Raw genomic sequence first — 25,920 nt, 5'->3', positions numbered from 1 at the left:
CACACCTCCCTGAGGCACTCCTGACGCTGCACTGGGACACCGTGACAAACGCTCTCCGGGAATCTATAAATACGGAATGTGCCTGTTGCCCTAGCCCCATCGTTTGCAGGATATCATGTGAAAAAAGGGCAAGCTAAATTTCGCACGAGCGATGCTTTCTGAAACCATGCTGACTCGTGGACATACGATTCTCAGTCTCAAGAAAATTTATAATATTCGAAATGAGAATATGTTCAATGGTTCTGCAGCAAACCGATGTTAGGGATATTGGTCTGTATTTTGCGGGTCTGTTCTTTTGCTCTTCTTATACGCAGCAGTCACCTACGATATTCTCTCCTGTCTCTTGGAACGTTGTTCTGGGCGAGAGATTCGCGATAAATGCAAGGTAGGTAAGCAACCAATGCTATAACGCATTCTTTGAAAAATCGAATAGGGATTCCATAGGGACCCGGTGACTTATTTGTTTTCTACATCTACATCTACATTTATACTCCGCAAGCCACCCAGCGGTGTGTGGCGGAGGGCACTTTACGTGCCACTGTCATTACCTCCCTTTCCTGTTCCAGTCGCGTATGGTTCGCGGGAAGAACGACTGTCTGAAAGCCTCCGTGCGCGCTCTAATCTCTCTAATTTTACATTCGTGATCTCCTCGGGAGGTATAAGTAGGGGGAGGCAATATATTCGATACCTCATCCAGAAACGCACCCTCTCGAAACCTGGCGAGCAATCTACACCGCGATGCAGAGCGCCTCTCTTGCAGAGTCTGCCACTTGAGTTTATTAAACATCTCCGTAACGCTATCACGGTTACCAAATAACCCTGTGACGAAACGCGCCGCTCTTCTTTGGATCTAGGTCGAACGAGTGTTTTGTAAGCCACCTCCTTTGTTGATGGACTACATTTTCTAAGGACTCTCCCAATGAATCTCAACCTGGTACCCGCCTTACCAACAATTAATTTTATATGATCATTCCACTTCAAATCGTTCCGCACACATACTCCCAGATATTTTACAGAAGTAACTGCTACCAGTGTTTGTTCCGCTATCATATAATAATACAATAAAGGATCCTTCTTTCTATGTATTCGTAATACATTACATTTGTCTATGTGAAGGGACAGTTGCCACTCCCTGCACCAAGTGCCTATCCACTGCAGATCTTCCTGCATTTCGCTACAATTTTCTAATGCTGCAACTTCTCTGTATACTACAGCATCATCCGCGAAAAGTCGCATGGAACTTCCGACACTATCTGCTAGGTCATTTATATGTATTGTGAAAAGCAATGGTCCCATAACACTCCCCTGTGGCACGCCAGAGGTTACTTTAACGTCTGTAGACGTCTCTCCATTGATAACAACATGCTGTGTTCTGTTTGCTAAAAACTCTTCAATCCAGCCACACAGCTGGTCTGATATTCCGTAGGCTCTTACTTTGTTTATCAGGCTACAGTGCGGAACTGTATCGAACGCCTTCCGGAAGTCAAGAAAAATAGCATCTACCTGGAAGCCTGTATCTAATATTTTCTGGGTCTCATGAACAAATAAAGCGAGTTGGGTCTCACACGATCGCTGTTTCCGGAATCCATGTTGATACCTACATAGTAGATTCTGGGTTTCCAAAAACGACATGATACTCGAGCAAAAAACATGTTCTAAAATTCTACAACAGATCGACGTCAGAGATATAGGTCTATAGTTTTGCGCATTTGCTCGACGACCCTTCTTGAAGACTGGGACTACCTGTGCTCTTTTCCAATCATTTGGAACCCTCCGTTCCTCTAGAGACTTGCGGTACACGGCTATTAGAAGGGGGGCAAGTTCTTTCGCGTGCTCTGTGTAGAATCCATTGGTATCCGGTCAGGTCCAGTGGACTTTCCTCTATTGTGTGATTCCAGTTGCTTTTCTATTCCTTGGACACTTATTTCGATGTCAGCCATTTTTTCGTTTGTGCGAGGATTTAGAGAAGGAACTGCAGTGCGGTCTTCCTCTGTGAAACAGCTTTGGAAAAAGGTGTTTAGTATTTCAGCTTTACGCGTGTCATCCTCTGTTTCAATGCCATCATCATCCCGGAGTGTCTGGATATGCTGTTTCGAGCCGCTTACTGATTTAACGTAAGACCAGAACTTCCTAGGATTTTCTGTCAAGTCGGTACATAGAATTTTACTTTCGAATTCAATGAACGCTTCACGCATAGCCCTCCTTACGCTAACTTTGACATCGTTTAGCTTCTGTTTGTATGAGAGGTTTTGGCTGCGTTTAAACTTGGAGTGAAGCTCTCTTTGCTTTCGCAGTAGTTTCCTAACTTTGTTGTTGTACCACGGTGGGTTTTTCCCGTCCCTCACAGTTTTACTCGGCACGTACCTGTCTAAAACGCATTTTACGATTGCCTTGAACTTTTTCCGTAAACACTCAACATTGTCAGTGTCGGAACAGAAATTTTCGTTTTGATCTGTTAGGTAGTCTGAAATCTTCCTTCTATTACTCTTGCTAAACAGATAAACCTTCCTCCCTTTTTTTATATTCCTATTAACTTCCATATTCAGGGATGCTGCAACGGCCGTATGATCACTGATTCCCTGTTCTGCACTTAAAGAGTCGAGAAGTTCGGGTCTGTTTGTTATCAGTAGGTCCAATGTGTTATCTCCACGAGTCGGTTCTCTGTTTAATTGCTCGAGATAATTTTCGGATAGTGCACTCAGTATAATGTCACTCGTTGCTCTGTCCCTACCACCCGTCCTAAACATCTGAGTGTCCCAGTCTATATCTGGTAAATTGAAATCTCCACCTAAGACTATAACATGCTGAGAAAATTTATGTGAAATGTATTCCAAATTTTCTCTCAGTTCTTCTGCCACTAATGCTGCTGAGTCGGGAGGTCGGTAAAAGGAGCCAATTATTAACCTAGCTCGGTTGTTGAGTGTAACCTCCACCCATAATAATTCACAGGAACTATCCACTTCTACTTCACTACAGGATAAACTACTACTAACAGCGACGAACACTCCACCACAGGTTGCATGCAATCTATCCTTTCTAAACACTGTCTGTACCTTTGTAAAAATTTCGGCAGAATTTATCTCTGGCTTAAGCCAGCTTTCTGTACCTATAACGATTTCAGCTTTGGTGCTTTCTATCAGCGCATGAAGTTCTGGTACTTTACCAACGCAGCTTCGACAGTTGACAATTACAATACCGATTGCTGCTTGGTCCCCGCATGTCCTGACTTTGCCCCGCTCCCGTTGAGGCTGTTGCCTTTTCTGTACTTGCCCAAGGCCATCTAACCTAAAAAACCGCCCAGCCCACGCCACACAACCCCTGCTACCCGTGTAGCCGCTTGTTGCGTGTAGTGGACTCTTGACCTATCCAGCGGAACCCGAAACCCCACCACCCTACGGCGCAAGTCGAGGAATCTGCAGCCCACACGGTCGCAGAACCGTCTCAGCCTCTGATTCAGACCTCTGTACCAAAGGTCCGCAGTCAGTCCTGTCGACGATGCTGCAGATGGTGAGCTCTGCTTTCATCCCACTAGCGAGACTGGCAGTCTTCACCAAATCAGATAGCCGCCGGAAGCCAGAGAGGATTTCCTCCGATCCATAGCGACACACATCATTGGTGCCGACATGAGCGACCACCTGCAGATGGGTGCACCCTGTACCCTTCATGGCATCCGGAAGGACCCTTTCCACATCTGGAATGACTCCCCCCGGTATGCACACGGAGTGCACATTGGTTTTCTTCCCCTCTCTTGCTGCCATATCCCTAAGGGGCCCCATTACGCGCCTGACGTTGGAGCTCCCAACTACCAGTAAGCCCACCCTCTGCGACCGCCCGGATCTTGCAGACTGAGGGGCAACCTCTGGAACAGGACAAGCAGCCATGTCAGGCCGAAGATCAGTATCAGCCTGAGACAGAGCCTGAAACCGGTTCGTCAGACAAACTGGAGAGGCCTTCCGTTCAGCCCTCCGGATGTCTTTCGCCCCCTGCCACACCTTGAGACGACCTCCCACTCTACCACAGGTGAGGGATCAGCCTCAATGCGGGCAATATCCCGGGCAACCACAGTCGTAGTCCGATCGGGGGATGCGTGGGACGAGCTGGCCGTCCCCGACAAACCCCCATCCGGACCCCCACAGTGATGCCCATTCGCAACAGCCTCAAGCTGTGTGACCGAAGCCAACACTGCCTGAAGCTGGGAGCGAAGGGATGCCAACTCAGCCTGCATCCGGACACAGCAGTTGCAGTCCCTATCCATGCTAAAAACTGCTTTGCAAAGAACGTCTGAACTAATCTACAGAGAGCGCAAACAAATCGACAAAATTTAAACGGTTATTAAAATACAAGATTGCCTAGTAAATGCAGTAATGCTGCTACTTGCGCACTGCTGACACTGCTGGCGGCGGAAGGAGACTACGCGATTTTACACTATTCAGGTACTAAAACGCGATGCTACAACTCTCAAATGCTATAATACGCCCGAAATTTATGAATTAAACAATGCAAGTACCAAAAACACGCAAAGAAATTATGAATTAAACTATGTAACAAATGAGTGAGCTAGGAGTATACGACTTGCTGCTGCACCTGCTTATCCAACGGCGGCAGGGAGCACACTGACTGCGACCAACCGACACTGGCCGTTCAAAACAAAACAGTAGACAAACGACTACGCGAATTTACACTATTCAGGTACTAAAACGCGATGCTACAACTCTCAAATGCTATAATACGCCCGAAATTTATGAATTAAACAATGCAAGTACCAAAAACACGCAAAGAAATTATGAATTAAACTATGTAACAAATGAGTGAGCTAGGAGTATACGACTTGCTGCTGCAGCTGCTTATCCAACGGCGGCAGGGAGCACACTGACTGTGACCAACCGACACTGGCCGTTCAAAACAAAAACAGAAAACAAACGACTACGCGAATTTACACTATTCAGGTACTAAAACGCGATGCTACAACTCTCAAATATTATAATACGCCCGAAATTTATGAATTAAACAATGCAAGTACCAAAAACACGCAAAGAAATTATGAATTAAACTATGTAACAAATGAGTGAGCTAGGAGTATACGACTTGCTGCTGCACCTGCTTATCCAACGGCGGCTCTTTCACTTGCTTATTACTATGTCGTATACACGGGAGTCTGTTCAATGGTCAAAAGATGGTACGTTTGTACGATTCCCATGCGTGAACGATTTCTTGAACGTGAAATTTAAAACCTCGGCTTTCGTTTTGCTATCTTCAACTGCCACACAAGACTGGTCAGCAAGTGAGTGGATGGAAGCCTTAGATCCACTTAGCGATTTTACATAGCACCAAATCTTTTGCGAAGATATGACGGTGGTAGTTGTTGTATGCTTCGCATACATATCTTTTCACAGTCGCACGAACCGCTACTAACTTTTGCGTGTCGTCATTTGTGATTTCTCTTTTCATCCGAAGGTGCAACAGCCTCTGCTTCCTCAACATTTTCCGAATCTCGTTATTAAAGTATGTTAGGTCTTTTCCGTCCTTAATCCTCTTACTGGACATATAATCTGCTTAAACTTTGCCGCACAGTTCTTCTACGTCCGTGTTACTGGAACTAAGTGACGTTAATTTACTGTCCAAGTTAGATGCTAACAAAAGCTTATCCGCTCGTTTTAGCAGAAACACTCTCCCAGCCCTCTTAACTGATTTATTAACTTTAGTAACCATAGTTGCTAATGATTGAAAGCCCAAAAAACAATAAGGAAAGAAGAAATGAGTACGTGAACGGTTGAAACGAAGAATGAAATACTGCGTGACCATTTACTCACCAAAATCCGATATCCCTTACGGCAAAAAATTCATTAATATTATGTCGCGGCACAACGTTCAAAAGAGAGAAGGAAAATATGGTCATTGAATAGGAAATTACAGTTGAGTAAAGTTAAATGTAAGTGTAATTAGTAGCGTCATTTGAGTAATGTTTAACATTATCTTCGTTAAGTCAAAACCCATTGCTTATTGAGTAAACGCTGGAGAACCGAGCTGCGACCAACTATTTCCGTTATTGTTTTGCGAGACTGCTGGGAGACCTGAAACACGTTTTAATTTTTACAACTAATGAAGGCTGATTCGCATCACATTTTGGACGGGCTTTGGACTGTGGAAGTGATAAATGATCGTTTACCATTTAGGGGTGCTTAAAAACAGCCTAAATAGGCTTCACCATTTTTAGGCAAGAACTAGAGTACACTTTCCGTACCACTATAGCTCAATATTACCGCCGACAAAATTTGCTTCAGTATATTTAAAAATTTTAATTAAATAATTTGCGAGGACTCAGTGGTATTAATAGCTTTTTAATACGTTACTTTTTAATTTATTAGTCCGGTTTCAGAGAACGGAAATGGCTTTCAAGCAGGGCCTAATGTTGCCAGTCTCTTCATAATTTTTTTGGTTCTCTGTATCCTGTCGTCTAGCTTCAAGTATTTCTTCTTTCTCGTCTTCCCCTCAAGATTCATCTCCAACTTCATGTACATCCATTTTGTGAGTTCCGCTTCCTTCTTCAAACACTCCACCAAATAAGTGATTCTAGAGTGGAGGGTTTCCAGCGACGTTGTTTATTACGCTTGCCATCCTTCAACAACATTCGTCGTTCGATGCCTTTTTCCGTAGCAATTCCACATTGCCGTGGGGTTGTCTTCATTCTGTAGCCGACGTCGACAAAACAGCCAAGAAATTGAGAGAGCCTTTCTCATCAATGTCAACTCATCCGTTATTTACGTCCTGCGGTTTTACAAACGCCAGCGCTGCGCACATGCTGACGTGAAGTCTTAAATCTCCGTTCTAGTGGTAATCATCAGTTAGATTCAGATTAGACGAAACAAGCGAACATATGTGTCTTCCTTCATGTCAGGGAGCAGTGCAAATACAGCAAGAAGAATGTTTGTTTCGGTCACTCGGGCCTCCTATGGCTGCGTGTATAGTATAGATTTGTGCAAACTACTTGCTGCAGCTCTCAAATGTTCTATTCATTTAAAAATGGGAAGACGCTTTGAAGCTTTCTTTCCTTTTTTTCCACTAAAAGTTATTATGCTTTCCTCTAATTTATCGTCTTATAGAAGAAAAATACTGTCATCTCTCATTTTTAAGAGATCTTCGTGAAGAATAATTTCATAAGAGCTCCTGAGCTCTTGACTCCGTTGACGACGCAAGGCACTCCTCATTCTTAGTTAGACATCACTGTAAAAAGGTCAATATTTATTACGAAGATTTCCCATTCCATCAACGTATCTGTGATAATTGTGTATTTTGTTCTCGAGCCCTCCTCTTCGCCCTCTCCACTTGCTTCTTTACTTCCAGAGCTGTATCATCAGGTGGTCGACAGAAAGATCTTAATCTTCTAAGAAATTCTCCTTTCTTCGAATGCATTCTTCACTTGGAATGATCCGACTTTAGGCAGAACAGGTAAAACTGCAAGTGGCTGGACACCGTACAGGGGAAATCCATGGCCCGGCTAGTGGGGGAGGAGACAAGAGTACCCAGCCCTTCTGAGCAGGTGAAACTGCAAATGTCAGGAGTCGCAAGTGTCCGGAAGCACATCAGTCAGATCGTCCAGTCACAACTGAGTTGGCTTGTTTAAGGCACTCGGGTTGACAAATCATAATCTATGTAAATTGACTCCTCTGTTCGAATTAGAAACTATTCGTTGAAGCATGCATAGAATAAACCCGATTTAAAAGCACCAGTTAACGTACAACAAATCATCATTAAAAAAAGAAAAAAAAATTGATGCTAAACTATGAAATCACCTAACGCTCCAAAAAGTCTAATCGACAGGAGTATTTCGCTATATACCAATTTTTTACCAACAGTTCATTATAAAGAGGCAGTACTATCTTTAATCACAGCAATTTACTTAGAAATATGGATATTGTTGATGTAAGTACGAAGACTTCTGGGACCAGTGTATTTTTGATTAGGCATTAGGCTGTATCACAAAAAAATCATGGTTAACACCATCTCGCGGCGGTTTCAAAGCTATTATTTGCTTATAGAGATTGACGAGATCCAGTATCCAAACGGCTCTTCTTCTTCTTCTTTCGTTTCACCCTACTTTGCGTTACGTTAAATCAGTCAATTTTTAAGGTTCTGCGCTTTTCTATTAGCCCAGTATTGTTTCTGACCTTGCTTTCCTTTCTTCTTCAGAGATTTGGATTGTTCGTTCGGTTTTAATTTTGATTTGGAACTTCTGTTTCTTGTCTTGCCTTTTTTGCAGTTTTGTCTATGAGCATATTTTCTGTGATTTGGAGTTCTCTTAAGTCATTCTCCGTTTCCTTCAACCATTTTTTTTTTGAGGAAGGTTAAAAATATTTTTGTTAAATGGATTATATTCAAAATAAGTATTATTATTTGCTTATGTATTATTATATTTGACCCGAGCATTAATTCTTCATTCTGTAAACAAGAAAACCTAATTCCTAATCTGATACTAAAGAAATAAGAAGCAAATTCGACACAATTTGTTTACTACAGAATTGCTGAATTTGCTGTCACATGTAATTTATTGCAACACAACGGTAGCGGCAGTAGTAGTACCTCGCGGACGTAAGTCAGCAAGGCAGACTAAGCGGACAATACTTTTATTATGCTGTCATTGCTCATCGGACCGGTTAATAATTGGTTCAAATGGCTCTGAGCACTATGCGACTTAACTTCCGAGGTCATCAGTCGCCTAGAACTTAGAACTAATTAAACCTAACTAACCTAAGGACATCACACACATCCATGCCCGAGGGGTTAATAATTCCTGACATTATTCTGTTAGGGAATCGCACGATGTTTGCACTTTTTTCCTAAAGAGTCCGCGTACTTAACTGAATGTTACCGTACTTGCCTCCAATGTAGCGGGCCTGGGTTCGATTCGCGGTCGGGTTGGAGATTTTCCCCGCTCGTGGACTGGGCGCTGTGTTGTCCTCATCATCATTTCATCCTCATCACCGGCACGCAAGTTGTCTAATGTGCCGTCGACAGAAATAAGACTTGCACTCGGCGGCCGAAGTTCCCCCGATGGGGCCTCCCGGAAAACAATGTCACACGCTCATTTCATTTTTTGTCCTAAAGTGTAGTTATCCAGTCATAAACATATCTCACTTTTTGCACCCTGTAGAAATCACATACTTGGTAAGCTGACGCTATGCTGTGGTGTCACGTCCTGATACGATCATCACCCGCAGTCAGACTGGAGCGTGACTCATGTGGAAAGACAATGCAACGGCACTCCTTGGCCTAATGCCGATGTTCGGTGTTCCGCAGCGGACGCGCTGAACGCTGGCGTTGCGTCAAGGAAGACTGGCTGAGAGAACGACTTGGCCAGAAAATACTTTTCTTAAACAGCAACGAGATGGAGACCTTTTGTATTCGTAGTACAAACAGGCAGGCAGAGCCTGTAACACTGGGAATGCCTTCAGATTTCCGCCTGAGTCAGGCGAGACTGGTATATTTTTCAGAACTACGTTGCTAATATGCTTGTGACGTCGCCCACATTGGCAGCTTTAGACTGATTAAACAATTAATGCCGTGCGAATGTAATGTACGTCTTCCACTACAGCTGCACTCACTCCTCTAGTGCTTGTCATAGCTTGCAGTGTCATACGGCATGTGCTATCATCAATGACTCGCTATATTCAAGGAGAAATCTGAAAATTACCTGACAGCTCAGGAGTTAATCATACAGTTGCTGTACCGCTCTTGATCTATCTTCGTTTTATAATTGGCACAGTCGGTGAAGGAAAAATTTTGCGCTTTAGGCACCAGACATAATCATTAGTTTATACAGATTAAAATGTTATTCATAGACTTCAGTGTCATCAAATATCATTAATTTTAAATATGGTTTCAACTGTATCTTTTAATCTTACAGTTAGACAGTTTGATTTATATATTGATAATCGATTATGTTTATTCTTTATTACATGTAGTTTTTCAAATACTCTAACGCCATATCAAAATCAGTAACTGTTAAATCTTATGACATCACGGAAGCCTCCGAAATAATTCGACACCTTCCGCTGGTGTTTGAAGATTCCTGCAGTTAATGATACAACGAGTGCATGGGTGTGTGGAAGCAAGACAGTGATATTTTGAATATCCGTTGTGATTTTCTGACTCGATTACTTCATAAAGTAACAACAAAATGAAGAGTTTTACAGAATGTCTCATTTTTACTGTGCTCCGTGCTCACAGAAACCGAAACTGAGGAGGATATCTCCAGGCGCCACATCCATTGCAGACCGGTCAATGGACTTTGGTGGGTGGCGTATCGGTTTTAGCTTAAATCTAAGGAGAGGCCTTGGAAGGAAGTTTTGAGAAAACGTCCAGGAAATGATGATAGGATGCGTTGATTTTATTGTCATCAAAGTTCATTAAATTCCACATTTGTTGTGACTAAATTTGGAAGTGATGAAGGCTATTTTATATTCTCCCCTTTCATCATCACTCATACTCTTCCATCATGAATAAATAGAAAGTAGGTATTCCTCTTTTGGATTTGCAGCTCTTGTATTTCTTTTCCGTGTCTGTAGTTAAAATTTTTGAATATAGTTTCCGTCTTTTATGCAAAACACTGTTTTTTCTTGTTACCCAAACATGTTTAGACACCTCTGTGCCACCATCAATGGGATTTGTTTAGTGAAAAACTGTAAAAAGTGAACATATTTTACGTTGTAACTGATGTGATAAAATGACGCCTACAGAAAATTTTTGTTCGTCTTTGTTATTACCTGGATTTTACATTATGTGGTTTACAGAACCATCTGTATGGTGTCCTGTACTGATAGCTAGTCATCTGCAAACCAAAAGATGTAACTGTGTATTGTATCAGGGGATGTGTTAACTTGCTGATAAAATTCAAATTTACATCGTGTGGTTTGCAGATGACGACCTATCAGCGCAGAACACCATACGGACAGTCCTGAAAAACTATGTAATGTAAAATCCAGGTAAGAACAAAAACGAACAAAAATTGTCTTTAGGCCTCATTTTGTTACATCAGCTGCACCCCTAAAATATGTTCACTATTTACAAAAATGGTTCAAATGGCTCTGAGCACTATGGGACTTAACTGCTGAGGTCATCAGTCCCCTAGAACGTAGAACTACTTAAACCTAACTAACCTAAGGACATCACACACATCTATGCCCGAGGCATGATTCGAACCTGCGACCGTAGCGGTCGCAGACTGTAGCGCCTAGAACCTCACTTTTTACAGTTTTTCACTAAACAAATCCCACTGACGGTGGCACAGAGGTGCCGAAACAAGAAAAAACAGTGTTTTGCATAAAAGGCGGAACCTATATCCAATAATTGAAGGCAGGTAAATTTGTACCTGTACAAGATGTTAAAAAAAAGTATTCTATATTTTGAGAGGTAACAGTATGGACAAAAACAAGACAAAAAGTCCAGTAAACATTGGCTCTAAAATGCACATTTTAAGAACTATGAGCACTTGTTCATCTTTCTGCTGCTAGCTCTTTGCTATTGCGATCGGTTTAAAGAATGAAATTTACGAATGACTACACATATCTCTGTTATTGTCCTTGAATAAAGCATGCGAGTGGAGATATCATTCCAACAGCTGCTGCAGATGTGGTTCATGCGCTACGGAGGACAATCCCATTTTCTCCGAAGTGTCCGAGAACACCTCACAAAGGCATTTAATGGGAAGTGGATTGCTGGGGGAGGTCCAGTTCCTTGGCCAGCTCGTTCCCCATAACCCTTTAGATTTTTCGCTCTGGCAACGCTACAAATATTTGATGTACGTAAGCCTGATTAACGATGTACAAACACTACAGTAACGTATAAATGCATCCGTAAACAACCTGGAGTATTTCAGGATGACGTCGGACTGAACCATGCCTTACTATGACTCGACACGATACTCAGCGCGTCCTTCAACCATAGCTCACAAGAGCAGGTAGTATATAACAATAAACAGATTTCATAGTAACATAATGATGTGTTACTTTTTCACTCATTTCTTTATTGCATTCTGTAGGTCGTTCGTAACAGTGAAGAGTTTGCAGTAGTCGAGATGTATTCCACAGCAATGAAGATGGAAAAGTGCTGACAGCTCTTAAGATATGCATTTTAGAGCTCATGGTTACTGAATATTGTTTTCTTGTTTGAGTCGATACTAGCAACCCTCAAAATATGGAATATTTTTTTAACACTCTGTCTAAGCTTGTCGGAACTATATATTTGGCACACAATGTTCTTTCCTGCAAGAGTGCTTGCTATTACTGTGGCTATCTTAGGCAGCCGCTTCCACCAAAAAATCTAGGATAATGTGTGATGTCTTAGCATTAATGTTCAGAGTTTGTTGGGCTCCACATCACCCAGAACGCAGAATCAGGGCCGCTATGGCCTGGCAAGTACAGCAAAGAAAGCTGATCACTTTCTTCGTTTTGTTGTTTATGATCTGTCACATTGCAAGCAAGTATTCACTGAGTAATAAACACGTATTGCACTTATGTTAACTAGACACACTCAAGCGCCAAAGAAACTAGTATAGGCATGCGTATTCAAACACAGAGATATGTAAACAGGCAGAATACGCCACTGCGATCGGAAACGCCTATATAAGACAAAAATTCTCTGGTTACCGCTGCTACGATGGCAGGTTATCAAGATTTAAGTGACTTTGAACGCGGTGTTAGAGTCGGCGCAGGAGTGATGGGCCACAGCGTCTCCGAGTTAGCAATGAGGTGGGGATTTTCCCGTACGACAATTTCACGAGTGTACCGTGAATGTCAGAAATCCGGTAAAACATCAAATCTCCGACATCGCTGCGGTCGGAAAGAGATCCTGCTAGAACGGGACCAACGACCACTGAAGAGAATCGTTCAACGTGTTAGAAGTGCAGCCCTTCCGCAAATTGCTTCAGATTTCAATGCTGAGCCATCTACGAAACATTATCTATATGGGCTTTCGGAGCCGAAGGCTCACTCGTATACCCTTGATGAGTGCACGACACAAAGCTTTACACCTCGCCTGGGCCCGTCATCACCGACATTGGACTGTTGATGACTGGAAACATGTGTCCTGGTCGGGCGACTCTCGTTTCAAATTGTATCTAGCGGATGGACGTGCTCTGTAATGGTGTGGGGCATGTAGTGTTGGATGATGATGATGATGATGTTTGGATTGCGGGTGCTTAACTACGCGGTTATCAGCGCCCGTACAAATTCCCAACCTTTGCTCAGCCCAATTTCGCTACTTTCATGATTGATGAGGACATCACAAACACCCAGTCATCTCGAGGTGTACAGTTGGAGTGATATGGGACCCCTGATACATCTAGATTCCACTCTGACAGGTGACACGTACGTAAGCATCCTGTCTGATCACCTGCATCCATTCATGTCTATTGTGCATTCCGACAGACTTGTGCAATTCCAGCAGGGCAAAGCGACACCCCACACGTCCAGAACTGCTACACATTGGCTCTTCTGAGTTTAAACACTTACGCTGGCCAGAAAACTCCCCAGACATGAACATTATTGAGCATATTTGGGATGTCTTGCAATGTGCTGTTCAGAAGAGATCTTCACCCCTCGTACTTTTGCAGATTTGTGGACAGCCCTGCAGGTTTCATGGTGTCAGTTCCCTCCAGCACTATTTCAGACATTAGTCGAGTCCATGCCACGTCGTGTTGCGGCACTTGCTGCATAATATGAGAGACGGGATATCCACGTACATTGATTCTTCACGAGTTTAAGGATCCTTCTATTCAAGTCACATGATTTATTTTGAGTATTTGGAGGCAATTCAGGCCAGTTTTGCAAAATTAAATCTGTTTTTTCTGGTGCTCATTTACTTAGAGTAATAGAGCACACGACCAGGACTCCGGGTTTTCGGTCTGAGCTTTGGTTAACTGTTGTTTTTGAAGAACTGTAAGATGAACTTACGGAGTTTAATGTTCCGATGTGGCTCTTTCCCACATGTAATTTTTCTTGACTTTTTTGTGATTTTTGTTGTGATTAAGTGGGCCATGAGGTAATTTATTCTTAAAGCAGGGGATGTTCTTAGACCATTCGCTAATTAGATTTGTCACCAGTTAATATGCTCCTTGAGTGCACCAAGCACGCACTATGCACGTAAATTAATTAAAAGCAGCGCCCCACCTTGCCGACGTGGGATAACGTACGGAGAGTAAAAGCAAGTTCATCGCTTGGGGCAGTAAAGAGCAAAGACCAGTAATAGCACCACATGAAATGGCAAAATATCTGGATATGTTTGTGCCGCTTCCATGCTGCATCTGCCTCTCTGAACGAGCGATACTCCTTTATCGACCGTTACAGCCCCTTCTTTTGCGCCACTTTGTCGGCGACAGGTATTGCAGTATTACTGGGCAGCAGGACAATGGATGTGCCGGAATAAAAGCGAGGGTGCCGCAGTTGCAAGTTTCGCATCTGCCTCGGAGGGGACGGGGTGAGCATCCGCATGTGATTGCTGCCAAGCCGGCGGCAGAATACTCGGGCACGCGGTTCAGGGGAGAAGGGGGAGATTACTGTTTAACGTCCCGTCGACAACGAGGTCATTAGAGACGAAGCACAAGCTCGGATTAGGGAAGGATGGGGAAGGAAATCGGCCCTGCCCTTTCTAAGGAACCATCCCGGCATTTGCCTGAAGCGATTTAGGGAAATCACGGAAAACCTAAATCAGGATGGCCGGACGCGGGATTGAACCGTCGTCCTCCCGAATGCGAGTCCAGTGTGCTAACCGCCGCGCCGCCTCGCTCGGTCACACGTGGTTCACCCCTCTCTCGATGTCTCATATAGTTCTCTTGATACTAGGCCTATACATAGGAAAAAGAGGAACATTAGAAGACGTGCTGACATTACATTACTGTGAAAGCCTTTTTCTCAGCATACCATAGATTTTGTTTGTCTCTATTTCTTAGAGGTGCGCGAAAGCTATTGTCACCAGTTCGGTATAAGTCAAGCGTGGTAGCGCAGTGGTCACTTCACTAGACTCGCATTCGGAAGAAGTGTGATTCAAAACCCGTTCGGCCATCCGGGTTCAGTTGTCTCATAGTCCTCTGACCCGATGAAGGTAAATGCTGAGCCGATTACTTTTGATCGACACAGTCAGTTGCATTACCCACTCTTGTTCATGCGGCCTTGTTGTCCGTCCCTAATAACCTCGTCCTTGCAGGGACATAAAATTCTGATTTCCTTAACTATGGCACCCTGATCTCTCTTACCTTTGCAGATCATTTCCTATCCTTTGTGGCCCTTTAATGTCACTGTCCTATGTGGTTCTTTACTATTCTTCTTTTCCTGACTGGTTCTTTCCTGTCCTTCATTTCCTGTGATATCAACACTACTGGCCATTAAAATTGCTACACCACGAAGATGACGTGCTACAGACGCGAAATTTAACCGACAGGTAGAAGATGCTGTGATATGCAAATGATTCGCTTTTCAGAGCATTCACACAAGGTTGGCGCCGGTGGCGACACCTACAACCTGCGTACATCAGGAAAGTTTCCAACTGATTTCTCACACACAGTCTGCATTTGACCGTCGTTGCCTGGTGAAACGTTGTTGTGATGCCTCGTGTAAGGAGGAGAAATAAGTACCATCACGTTTCCGACTTAGATAAAGGTCGGATTGTAGCCTATCGCTATTGCGGTTTATCGTATCGCCACATTGCTGCTCGCGTTGGTCGAGATCCAATGACTGTTAGCAGGATATGGAATCGGTGGGTTCAGGAGGGTAATACGGAACGCCGTGCTGGATCCCAACGGCCTCGTATCACTAGCAGTCCAGATGACAGGTATCTTATCCGCATGGCTGTAACGGATCGTGCAGCCACGTCTCGAACCCTGAGTCAACAGATGGGGACGTTTGCAAGACAACAACCATCTGCACGAACAGTTCGACGACGCTTGCAGCAGCATGGACTATCATCTCGGAGACCATGGCTGCGGTTTCCCTTGACGCAGCATCACAGACAGGAGCGCTGGCGATGGTGTACTCAACGACGAACCTGGGTGCACGAATGGCAGAACGTCATTTTTTCGGATGAATCCAGGTTCTGTTTACAGCATTATGATGGTCGCATCCGCGTTTGACGACATCGCGGTGAACGCACATTGGAAGCGTGTATTCGTCATCGCCATACTTGCGTATCATCCGGGGTGATGGTATGGTGTGCCATTGGTTACACGTCTCGGTCACCTCTTGTTCGCATTGACGGCACTTTGAACAGCGGACGTTACATTTCAGGTGTGTTACGACACGTGACCCTACCCTTCATTTGATCCCCGCGAAACCCTACATTTCAACAGGATAATGCACGACCGCATGTTGCAGGTCCTGTACGGGCCTTTCTGGATACAGAAAATGTTCGGCTGCTGCCCTGTCCAGAACATTCTCGAGATCTCTCACCAACTGAAAACGTCTGGTCAATGGTAGCCGAGCAACTGGCTCGTCACAATACGCCAGTCACTACTCTTGATGTACTGTCGTATCGTGTTGAAGCTGCATGGGCAGCTGTACCTGTACACGTCATCCAAGCTCTGTTTGACTCAATGCCCAGGCGTATCAAGGCCGTTATTACGGCATGAGGTGGTTGTTCTGGGTACTAATTTCTCAGGATCTATGCACCCAAATTGCGCTAAAATGTAATCACATGTCAGTTCTAGTATAATATATCTGTCCAATGAATACCCGTTTATCATCTGCATTTCTTCTTGGTGTAGCAATTTTAATGACCAGAAGTGTAGTTATTTCTTATCCTTCCTCATCCATTCCTATCTTGTCAGTTTGTTTCCTGTAATACCTTTCGTGTCCTGCTTCTTTCCTGTCCTTCCTCATCCTTTCCTGTGTTACCTGGCTCTTTCCTCCCTATATGGTTCTTTCTTGTTCTTCCTGGTCCGTTCCTGTCCTGTTTGGTTCTATCCCGTTTTCCCGATCCTTTCCTGTTCTATCTGGTTCCTTCGTGTTATTCCTGATCCTTTCCTGCCGTGTCTGGTTCTTTCCTGTCCTTTCTGGTCCTTCCTGTCCTTTCTGGTCCTTTCCTATCTTGTCTAGTTCTCTCGTGTCTTTTCTGATCCTTTCTTGTCGTTCTCGGTCTTTTCATGTCCTTTCTAGTTCTTTCCTACCCTTTATGGTCCTTACTTGTCCTTTCTGATCCTTTCCTACGCCTTATTGTCTTTTATGGTCTTTTCCTATTTTTATCCTTTCTTTCTGGCCCTTCGTCCTTTCTTGATTTTTCTTGTACTCTCTGTCCTTTCAGATACAACTTATTGTCACAACGCATAGCTAATAACTTTTTACTCACCGCATGAAACTTACACACGGCAACGTGTGATGTTTTTAACTATTTCTCTCGCAGTCAAATATGGCTTCGCAGAAGCAACTCATAAGAAAATACGTACGGATCGTAGACTGTCTCGTATCGGCTACCTTTTCGACAGTTTATTTCGAATTTGGCAAAACACTTGCACTGTAATTTCATTAACCCTACCATTGAATTAGAAATTCGATGAAATCATATAGCCGGTTCGGAGGCATGCTCCCTGCATAATGGCAACATTTTAGAATCGGAACTTTTTTGTGTCTGCATTATAATGCTCCTATCGGTACAATCACGATCATTACGTCGTAGATCGAAGGGAAGGAACCTGATTTGCTGGACTGGCCTCCTCAGAGTCTGAAACCGAGTACTTCTGCCATCTTCGTCTGAAGTAGACGGATTGTTAGTTGCTCGCCAGATCAATTCACCAAAAAATCTGGCAACAACTGTTCACAATCGTTTAATTAGGATGGAAAAAAATTACTTGTCCAAGGTATCGATAATAAATACAAAGCTGTGAAAACAAGAAGATAGATCTGTATCGATATAAATAGGGACATGCTTATTTTTTGGCTTATGAATCTGTCACCCACAGGAAGTTAGTGGAAGCAACCGTTCATTATGTGGCATTTGCTGAATTTTACGAATTGCTCAGAACACTTCACACAAAGTTTACGAAGTGCCTACCTTGCTGGAAGGTGGCACTTCTGCACATTTTAGTGTTCATCTTCAAGGGCATCTCAGCGCATATTACCCTGGGAAGCGGATTGGTCAAGATGGAATAATTCATTAATGCCCACTTGTTGTTATGGTCTTCAGTCCAGAGACCGGTTTGATGCAGCTCTCCATGCTACTCTATCCTGTGCAAGCTTCTTCATCTCCAAGTAACTACTGCAACCTACATCCTTCTTAATCTGCTTAGTGTATTGGTCTCTTAGCCTTCCTCCACAATTTTTACCCTCCATGCTTCCCTCCAGTACTAAATTGGTGATCCCTTGATGCCTCAGAACGACCAACCGATCCCTTCTTCTAATCAAGTTGTGCCACAAATTCTCATTCCCCCCCAATTCTGTTCAGTGCCGCCTCAGTAGTTACGTGATCTACGCATCTAATCTTCAGCATTCCTCTGTAGCACCACATTTCGAAAGCTTCTATTCTTCTCTTGTCTAAACTATTTACCGTCGACGTTTCACTTCCATACATTGCTATACTCCATACAAATACTTTCTGAAAGGACTTCCTGACATTTAAATCGATATTCGATGTTAACAAATTTCTCTTCTTCAGAAACTCTTTCTTTACCATAGCCAGTCTACATTTTATATCCTCTACTTCGACCATCATCAGTTATTTTGCTTCCCAAATAGCAAAACTCTTCTACCACTTTAAGTGTCTCATTTTCTGATCTAATACTCTCAGCATCACGTGATTTAATTCGACTACATTCTATTATCCTAGTTTTACTTTTGTTGATGTTCATCTTATATCTTTTTTTCAAGACACTGTCCGTTTCGTTCAACTGCTCTTCCAGGTCCTTTGCTGTCTATGACAGAATTAGAATGTCGCCGCAAACCTCAAAGTTTTAATTTTTCTCCATGGATTTTAATTTCTACTCCAAATTTTTCTTTTGTTACCTTTACTGCTTGCTCAATATACAGATTGAATAACATAGGGGATAGGCTACAACCCTGTCGCAATCAGTGCTTCCCTTTCGTGCCCCTCGACTCTTATAACTGCCCACAGCGCACAACAGTGTGCAGAGTTGCACAGACTGCCTAAATTCGTTACGCCTGACTTGCAGGTGAATACTGTACAGAGCCAAGGAAAGCCTATACCGGTTCGAGGAAGAGCTTACTATGTTATGCTATTGCTGTTTATAGAAGCCGATGCGTTTACTAACACGCGTGCCTTCAAGCGTTGAAGATGCTTAGCTTAAGCTGGCCAAAAGTCCACTTTTCATGAGTCACGCAATGCATAACTTCCTGCGATAGTCTGATATGTGGGGCATTGCTGAGGCAATGTGTTATTGTTTATTGTGCACTGATACGCGGTAGAGCTAGTCTGTATTTACGTCTCGCTTGCAGTGCATATGAAGCTTCTCTACTGGCTTGAAATCATTGTACGTTTCTGTATGTGTCAAATTGTATTTGTACTTGACGTGTGGTGAAAAGCAATATGAATTCCGAAGAGCTGGATATATACCGTTATTTATAATTATTTTCACTCATATTATTTACTACTTTTATTAGTAATTGTAATAGTTCCGGGTGTTTCCCTAAATATTCGTTAATTCAGTTCAAATTGGTTCAAATGGCTCTGAGCACTATGGGACTTAACTGCTAAGGTCATCAGTCCGCTAGAACTTAGAACTACTTAAACCTAACTAACCTAAGGACATCACACACATCCATGCCCGAGGCAGGATTCGAACCTGCGACCGTAGCGGTAGCGCGGTTCCAGACTGTAGTGCCCAGAACCGCTCGGCCACACCGGCCGGCGTTAATTCAGTGTGATAGAAAAATCATTCCACTATCGGAAATTTAAAAATGTGGCCACCGAATACAGCAGTTTGATTTCCTATGATTGTTTTACATTACTGAGTTGTAAGCTACAAAAGATGTCATCTCCGAAATGAATACTGAAAACATTTTGTTTGTATTCTGGGCCCATCGAAAGTCAAAATTAAGACAAGAAAAGGCTTCTATGTGGAGACATGTTCTGAAAAAGAGTTTGTAAAAAGATTCCACTTTGTGGAAAATTATATATTGTAAGTTGCTACCTTCCCTGATAAGGAAAGGAAAAGTTTTAAACATACGCTGTCTTATACGAGTATGAAGTCACAATTAAAGAAACGCTGGCTTGCTTCACACGAAGATGAAAGTACCTTCTTAACAATAATCATAATTGTCTACAAAGGGTCCTGGCGGAGGTTCGAGTCCACCCTCGGGCATGGATGTGTGTGTTTGTCCTAAGGATAATTTAGGTTCAAATGGCTCTGAGCACTATGGGACTCAACTGCTGAAGTCATTAGTCCCCTAGAACTTAGAACTAGTTAAACCTAACTAACCTAAGGACATCACAAACATCCATGCCGGAGGCAGGATTCGAACCTGTGACCGTAGCGGTCTTGCGCTTCCAGATTGCAGCGCCTTTAACCGCACGGCCACTTCGGCCGGCGGATAATTTAGGTTAAGTAGTGTGTAAGCGTAGGGACTGATGACCTTAGCAGTTAAGTCCCATAAGATTTCACACGCATTTTTTGTCTACAAAGTACCATTAAAATTCTATGCTGCAAAACTCGAGTTGGAAAGGCATCAAAATCGTTCGTAGAGTTAAGCGAGCACTGTAAAAGGTGTAAGACACGGTTAACGAGAAATAATTTTGGAACCACAGAATTAATGTACGTCAGTCAAATGAAAGTCTGAGAATCTGGATATGTTGACGGTTCCGAAGCGGTTAAAGATATTACTTCATCTTCTACACAAGGAGCTAAATACAGGCAAACAGTAGATCGGAGTCGTAGAGACTTACAAGCAAAAAATGACTTTCACGTATCCAAGTCTTGCCAGTCTTTGTGGAAGCTTCGTTGACAAGGAAACAATAAGAAATAATCCGAACAGCTGATAACAAGGTCTGTCCCTGCTACACTATCCTCCAAGAGGCTAAAAACCAGTGCTAGCCTGTGTCTGAATCCAATCAGTTGTTGCCACGTGTGTGGAATTAAACTTCAAGCCGTGCTTAGTCACACTGTGAACGATTAATATTACATTTGGAAGAGGTTTTAAATTATCTTTCAAATGATGACATAAATGCATTGGAACGTTTCCATAAATGGGGTTTTGGTCGTTCACAGCGAATTTAGTTTAAACCAAAATTTGAAAAAAATCCCTGATACGAGCATATGTCAGTCATCTTCTGGTTTACTCGATGGTTTTCCGTCGATTAATACGTACTGCGACCTTTTTGAGAGGAAATGTCGAATTGAATCGCACAATATGCCGTAGGGACGCAGTTTGATTAGAAGTCTCTCGTGAGAAACGGTGCCGAAAGCCTTTTGGAAACTTTGAAATATGAGAGAAGTTTCAGATCCCTTGTCGATAGCACTAACTTCTTCGAGGAAATAAAGAGGTAGTTCTGTTTCATAAGAACAATACTTTCTAAATTCATGCTGACTGTGTGTCAATAGACAGTTATCTTCGAGGTAATTCATAATTTCCAAAACCCTACTGTAAATAGAAGTTAGCGATGTGGGTCTGTAATACAGCGGGTTACTCCTATTTCCTTTCTTGAGTATTGGTGTGACCTGTGCAACTTTCTCGTCTTTTGGTACGGATCCTTCGCCAAGCGAGCGGTTGTATGTGATTGCAGAGTATGGGGCTATTGCATCAGCATACAGGTCATTATCGGTATGCTATCTGGACCGGAAGACAACCCTTTATTAAGTACTTTAAACTGCTTCTCTGCATCGAGGCTATCTACTTCTAAGTTACTCATGTTGGCAGTTGTTTTCGATTCGAATTCTGGAATACTTCCTCTTCTTTGGTGGAGTATATTCGGAAAACTGTGTTTAATGATTCCACTTTAGTGGCGTTGTCATCGGTTATATTAACTTTGATATCGCACAGTGAAGGTATTGATTGAGTCTTGCCGTTGGTGTACTTTACACACAACAAGAATCTCGTTGGATTTTCTGTCAGATTTCGGGTCAGAGTTTCATTTTGGAAGCTATTCTAACCTTTTCGTGCAATGTTTCGAGCTTGAGTAGAACATCACCAGTCTTGGAGATTTTGTGTTCCTTTAAATTCAGCATGTGTTTTTAGTTGGTTCGGCAACGGTCTTCTGTCATGTTTTGTGTGCCATTGGAGATCTGTACCATCTCTTATTAATTTATTTGGTATAAATCTCTCAGTTGTCTCAGATACTATTAGTATTTCTTTGAATTTAAGCCACGTATCGTCTGCACTCACATAGTTGTTTGGGAAGGAGTGGAGACGTCAAGCGAATTATTATCTGGCTTTCAAATAGATATATTTTGCTTTTACTTTTGATGGATTTGGATGTTGCCGTGCTCAAGCGCGCTACAACGATCTTGTGATCACTAATCCCTGTATCTGACATGGATGCTACGTATTTGCTCAGGATTATTTGTTGCTGCGAGGTAAATCTTCTTTCCGCAACCATTTACACTTGGAATGGAATTCATTCACCCCTTTCATCTATAAATGTAACTCCATCACGGGTTCAGGAGCGCGGAACAGCGGCTGGCCGATGAAATGTAATAATACAGTACCAGCAGCAGTTATTTTGATATTGTTTTATTTGGCAACCAGTTCCGAGTTTCCACTCACATCATCTTCAGGCCTGTCGCGCGGGGTAGCTGCGCGGTTTAGGGCATCTTGTCACGGTCCGCGCGGCTTCCCCCGTCGGGGGTTCGAGTCCTCCCTCGGGCATGGGTGTTTGTGTCGTCCTTAACGTAATTTAGTTTAAGTTAGATTAAATAGTGTGTAAACTTAGGGACCGATGACCTCAGCAGTTTGGTCCCATAAGACCTTACTACAACTTTCCAAATTCTTCGGTCCTGCCACATGAATGACACCAAGTACCACACTTGCATATATAAGACAAGGCATCAGTATTCGTATCTGGTTTTGTAGATATCTTCATGTGGCCGAGCGGCTCTAGGCGCTTCAGTCCGGAACAACGCGCCTGCTACCGTCGCAGGTTCGACTCCTGCCTCGGGCATGGACGTGTGTGATGCCCTTAGGTTAATTAGATTTAAGTAGTTATAAGTCTAGGGGACTGATGAACTCAGATGTTAAGTCCCATAGTGCTTAGAGCCATTTGAACCATTTGAAGAGACGTGTATGTTTCACATGGACACTATACGTAAACACGGGTAAATGTAAGGTCGTGACAGAGTGGCGAAAAGGGGCAGTCGTGTTTGGCCGTGTCCATGTCCATACGGTGTGTGATGTTGCTGGATTTGTTGGTGTTTGGCCGAGGACTGGTCAACTTGTCTACGACCAGTGGTTTAACGCACGTCAGCATTGTGGTGATCCTGACTCAGAAGGACCGGAAACGCGTTTCACGGTTTGTGAATCAAAGTCGATTCCAAACCCGATAGGAACTGCAGCAGGCAGTGAATAATGGGTCCATCCCAACCTGTTAGCGAGAGAACGGGAACTGCATGCAATGAATATCTGAAGTCGGTTACTTCGCAAAAGGCACACAGGCACATAAAGACTACAACAGCAAAGTTCGTTGGCGATCAGAGGGACCGGTTTTTTGAACACTTCCCCGCGCTATTGTATCAGGACTGGCCAGCAAAATCGTCTTACTTGAACCCCTTAGAAATTTTGTGGAACATGTTGGAACAGCGGATGAATCGCCGACATCAACACCCCCACAGTTTGGTGGGGTTGTGCGATCAGATCCTCAGCGAGTGGCTTACTGGTACAGACCAACACAACCTTGAGTACTCCTTTCCTAACCGAATCCAGGCGGTTATCGAGTCAAGGGACGGAATCGCAGGGCAACAAATGATGCTTGCATTGATTTCTCTAGGGAAGATCAATTGTTTCTTCTGAGCTTATTTCTTTCAACACCACGATTAATGTAGTAATTATACTATGGTGCTCTCTGAAGATGGATTGATGTTTATCGTAGGTTTTATAACGTTTGAGATAATTCTTCAGCTGTTCATGAACAATGTCCTATGATTCTTTAGATACTCCGGGCAATATAACGATCGGCCAATACACATTTAGTGATCTTGGATTATATCATATCTCTGGGCACATGTTGAATTAAGGATTTCTTATACTCGGTGGGATATGTACGACTAACAGCGGAGAATTGGAAGATGTCTATGAGAACTGGAATCACATTATCGACAGCGTTCTTAATGACACCTGTGTTCACTCCGTAATTAGTACTGCCTCGGAAGATATTCTCGTGATTGCTTTCTGTACTGGGTACGTAGAAACATGTTTTAAGAAGAACACAACTATCGGGAAGGTGGCTGATAATTTATTCCAGCTTCAGAACTAGTTACTATTAAGAAAAAGAATCGCTTAATTCGTCTGCAGCGGCTTGAAAAACAGAATCATGCTTTGCCTTTTTTAGGCCGAAGGGGCGCAGTCTTCTTCAGAGTGCTGTTGGATTGGACGCAACGCATACAAGAGAGCGGACAAAAGAGATTTTTACAACCACTAATAGCATCTGAACCTCTTTTACATCCAACACTACACTCCGAAAGTCATCGCGCGATGCGTACTTGAGGGTACACAGTATACCGATATAATGTACAGGGTGTCCCAGTTACAAAACGATGTAAAAAGAGAACCACTGCGCAGACTGAAGTCAAATTTGAACATCATATTTTTGATGTCGGGTGGATCATCATGGAACAAAAATAAAGAGTTACGAGAATTTTACCGATAGATGGTGCTGTAAGCGTCAGAATATGCACACTAACGGACGAAACATACGGGCGTTTTTCAGTTTGCGTGCGAGGCGCCCAACATGACTCTCGATGAACGACCGCGCTCTTTCACGAGAACGGTGTTTGTTCACCAGTAGCCCCTAAAAGTTCCGGACACTCAAGGGTATGGAAAAAGGACATTGGTCCGATGTCTGCTACGGGACCGGGAAAATGATTGTAAAATTCTAATGATAGGTTCTTTTGAAGTGCAATGTGGCAAAGTAAGGAAAACAGTTAACCCGACGTCTTTCGAAGATGTGGCCACAGCACTGTTAGAACAACATATGGGAATTCAGCCGGTGATGTCTGCAACAATCGCCGATATTTCGACGGGTGAACATCCCGTCATTTTCAAGGCACAAGTGCAACGAGAGAGCGCTGTACAAGGAAATTTAAAAACTCGGTATGCAGAATATATTCCGAAAGAGAACAAACATCTCACACACACTCACACACACACACACACACACACACACACACACACACACACACACACACACACGCACACACACACACACACCGTAAACATTAGAGTCACCACACAACCGAAGATGAACAAATCATCAATAGTAAATATTAATTACCAACGCGTGAGTTAGAATTAAGTCTGTCTCTCTGTTGTTTGACCAGGGAGAGTGTAGGATTCCAAACAGAATTTCAGGAAAAACCTCCATCTCTATTTATAAGGTCGCTTGCTAAATCTGCTCAACTGCTTTCTTAATAACACAAACCCTATAGCTGGAAGTACTTACCGGAGTCTCCGTATTGTTATATACCATAAAATGACCGCTGCTAAGACAGTGTTCTGCAAGAGTAAATTTGCCCGGCTACTGTAAGCGTGTGTGACGCTTATGTTCCATACATGGATCCTATTGCAGACCGCTCTCACGTTGTACACTCCTGGAAATTGAAATAAGAACACCGTGAATTCATTGTCCCAGGAAGGGGAAACTTTATTGACACATTCCTGGGGTCAGATACATCACATGATCACACTGACAGAACCACAGGCACATAGACACAGGCAACAGAGCATGCACAATGTCGGCACTAGTACAGTGTATATCCACCTTTCGCAGCAATGCAGGCTGCTA

The sequence above is a fragment of the Schistocerca americana genome, chromosome X (assembly GCF_021461395.2).
Source record: "Schistocerca americana isolate TAMUIC-IGC-003095 chromosome X, iqSchAmer2.1, whole genome shotgun sequence".
NCBI classification, from domain to species: domain Eukaryota; kingdom Metazoa; phylum Arthropoda; class Insecta; order Orthoptera; family Acrididae; genus Schistocerca; species Schistocerca americana.
Note: the sequence above shows the minus strand (reverse complement) of the source record.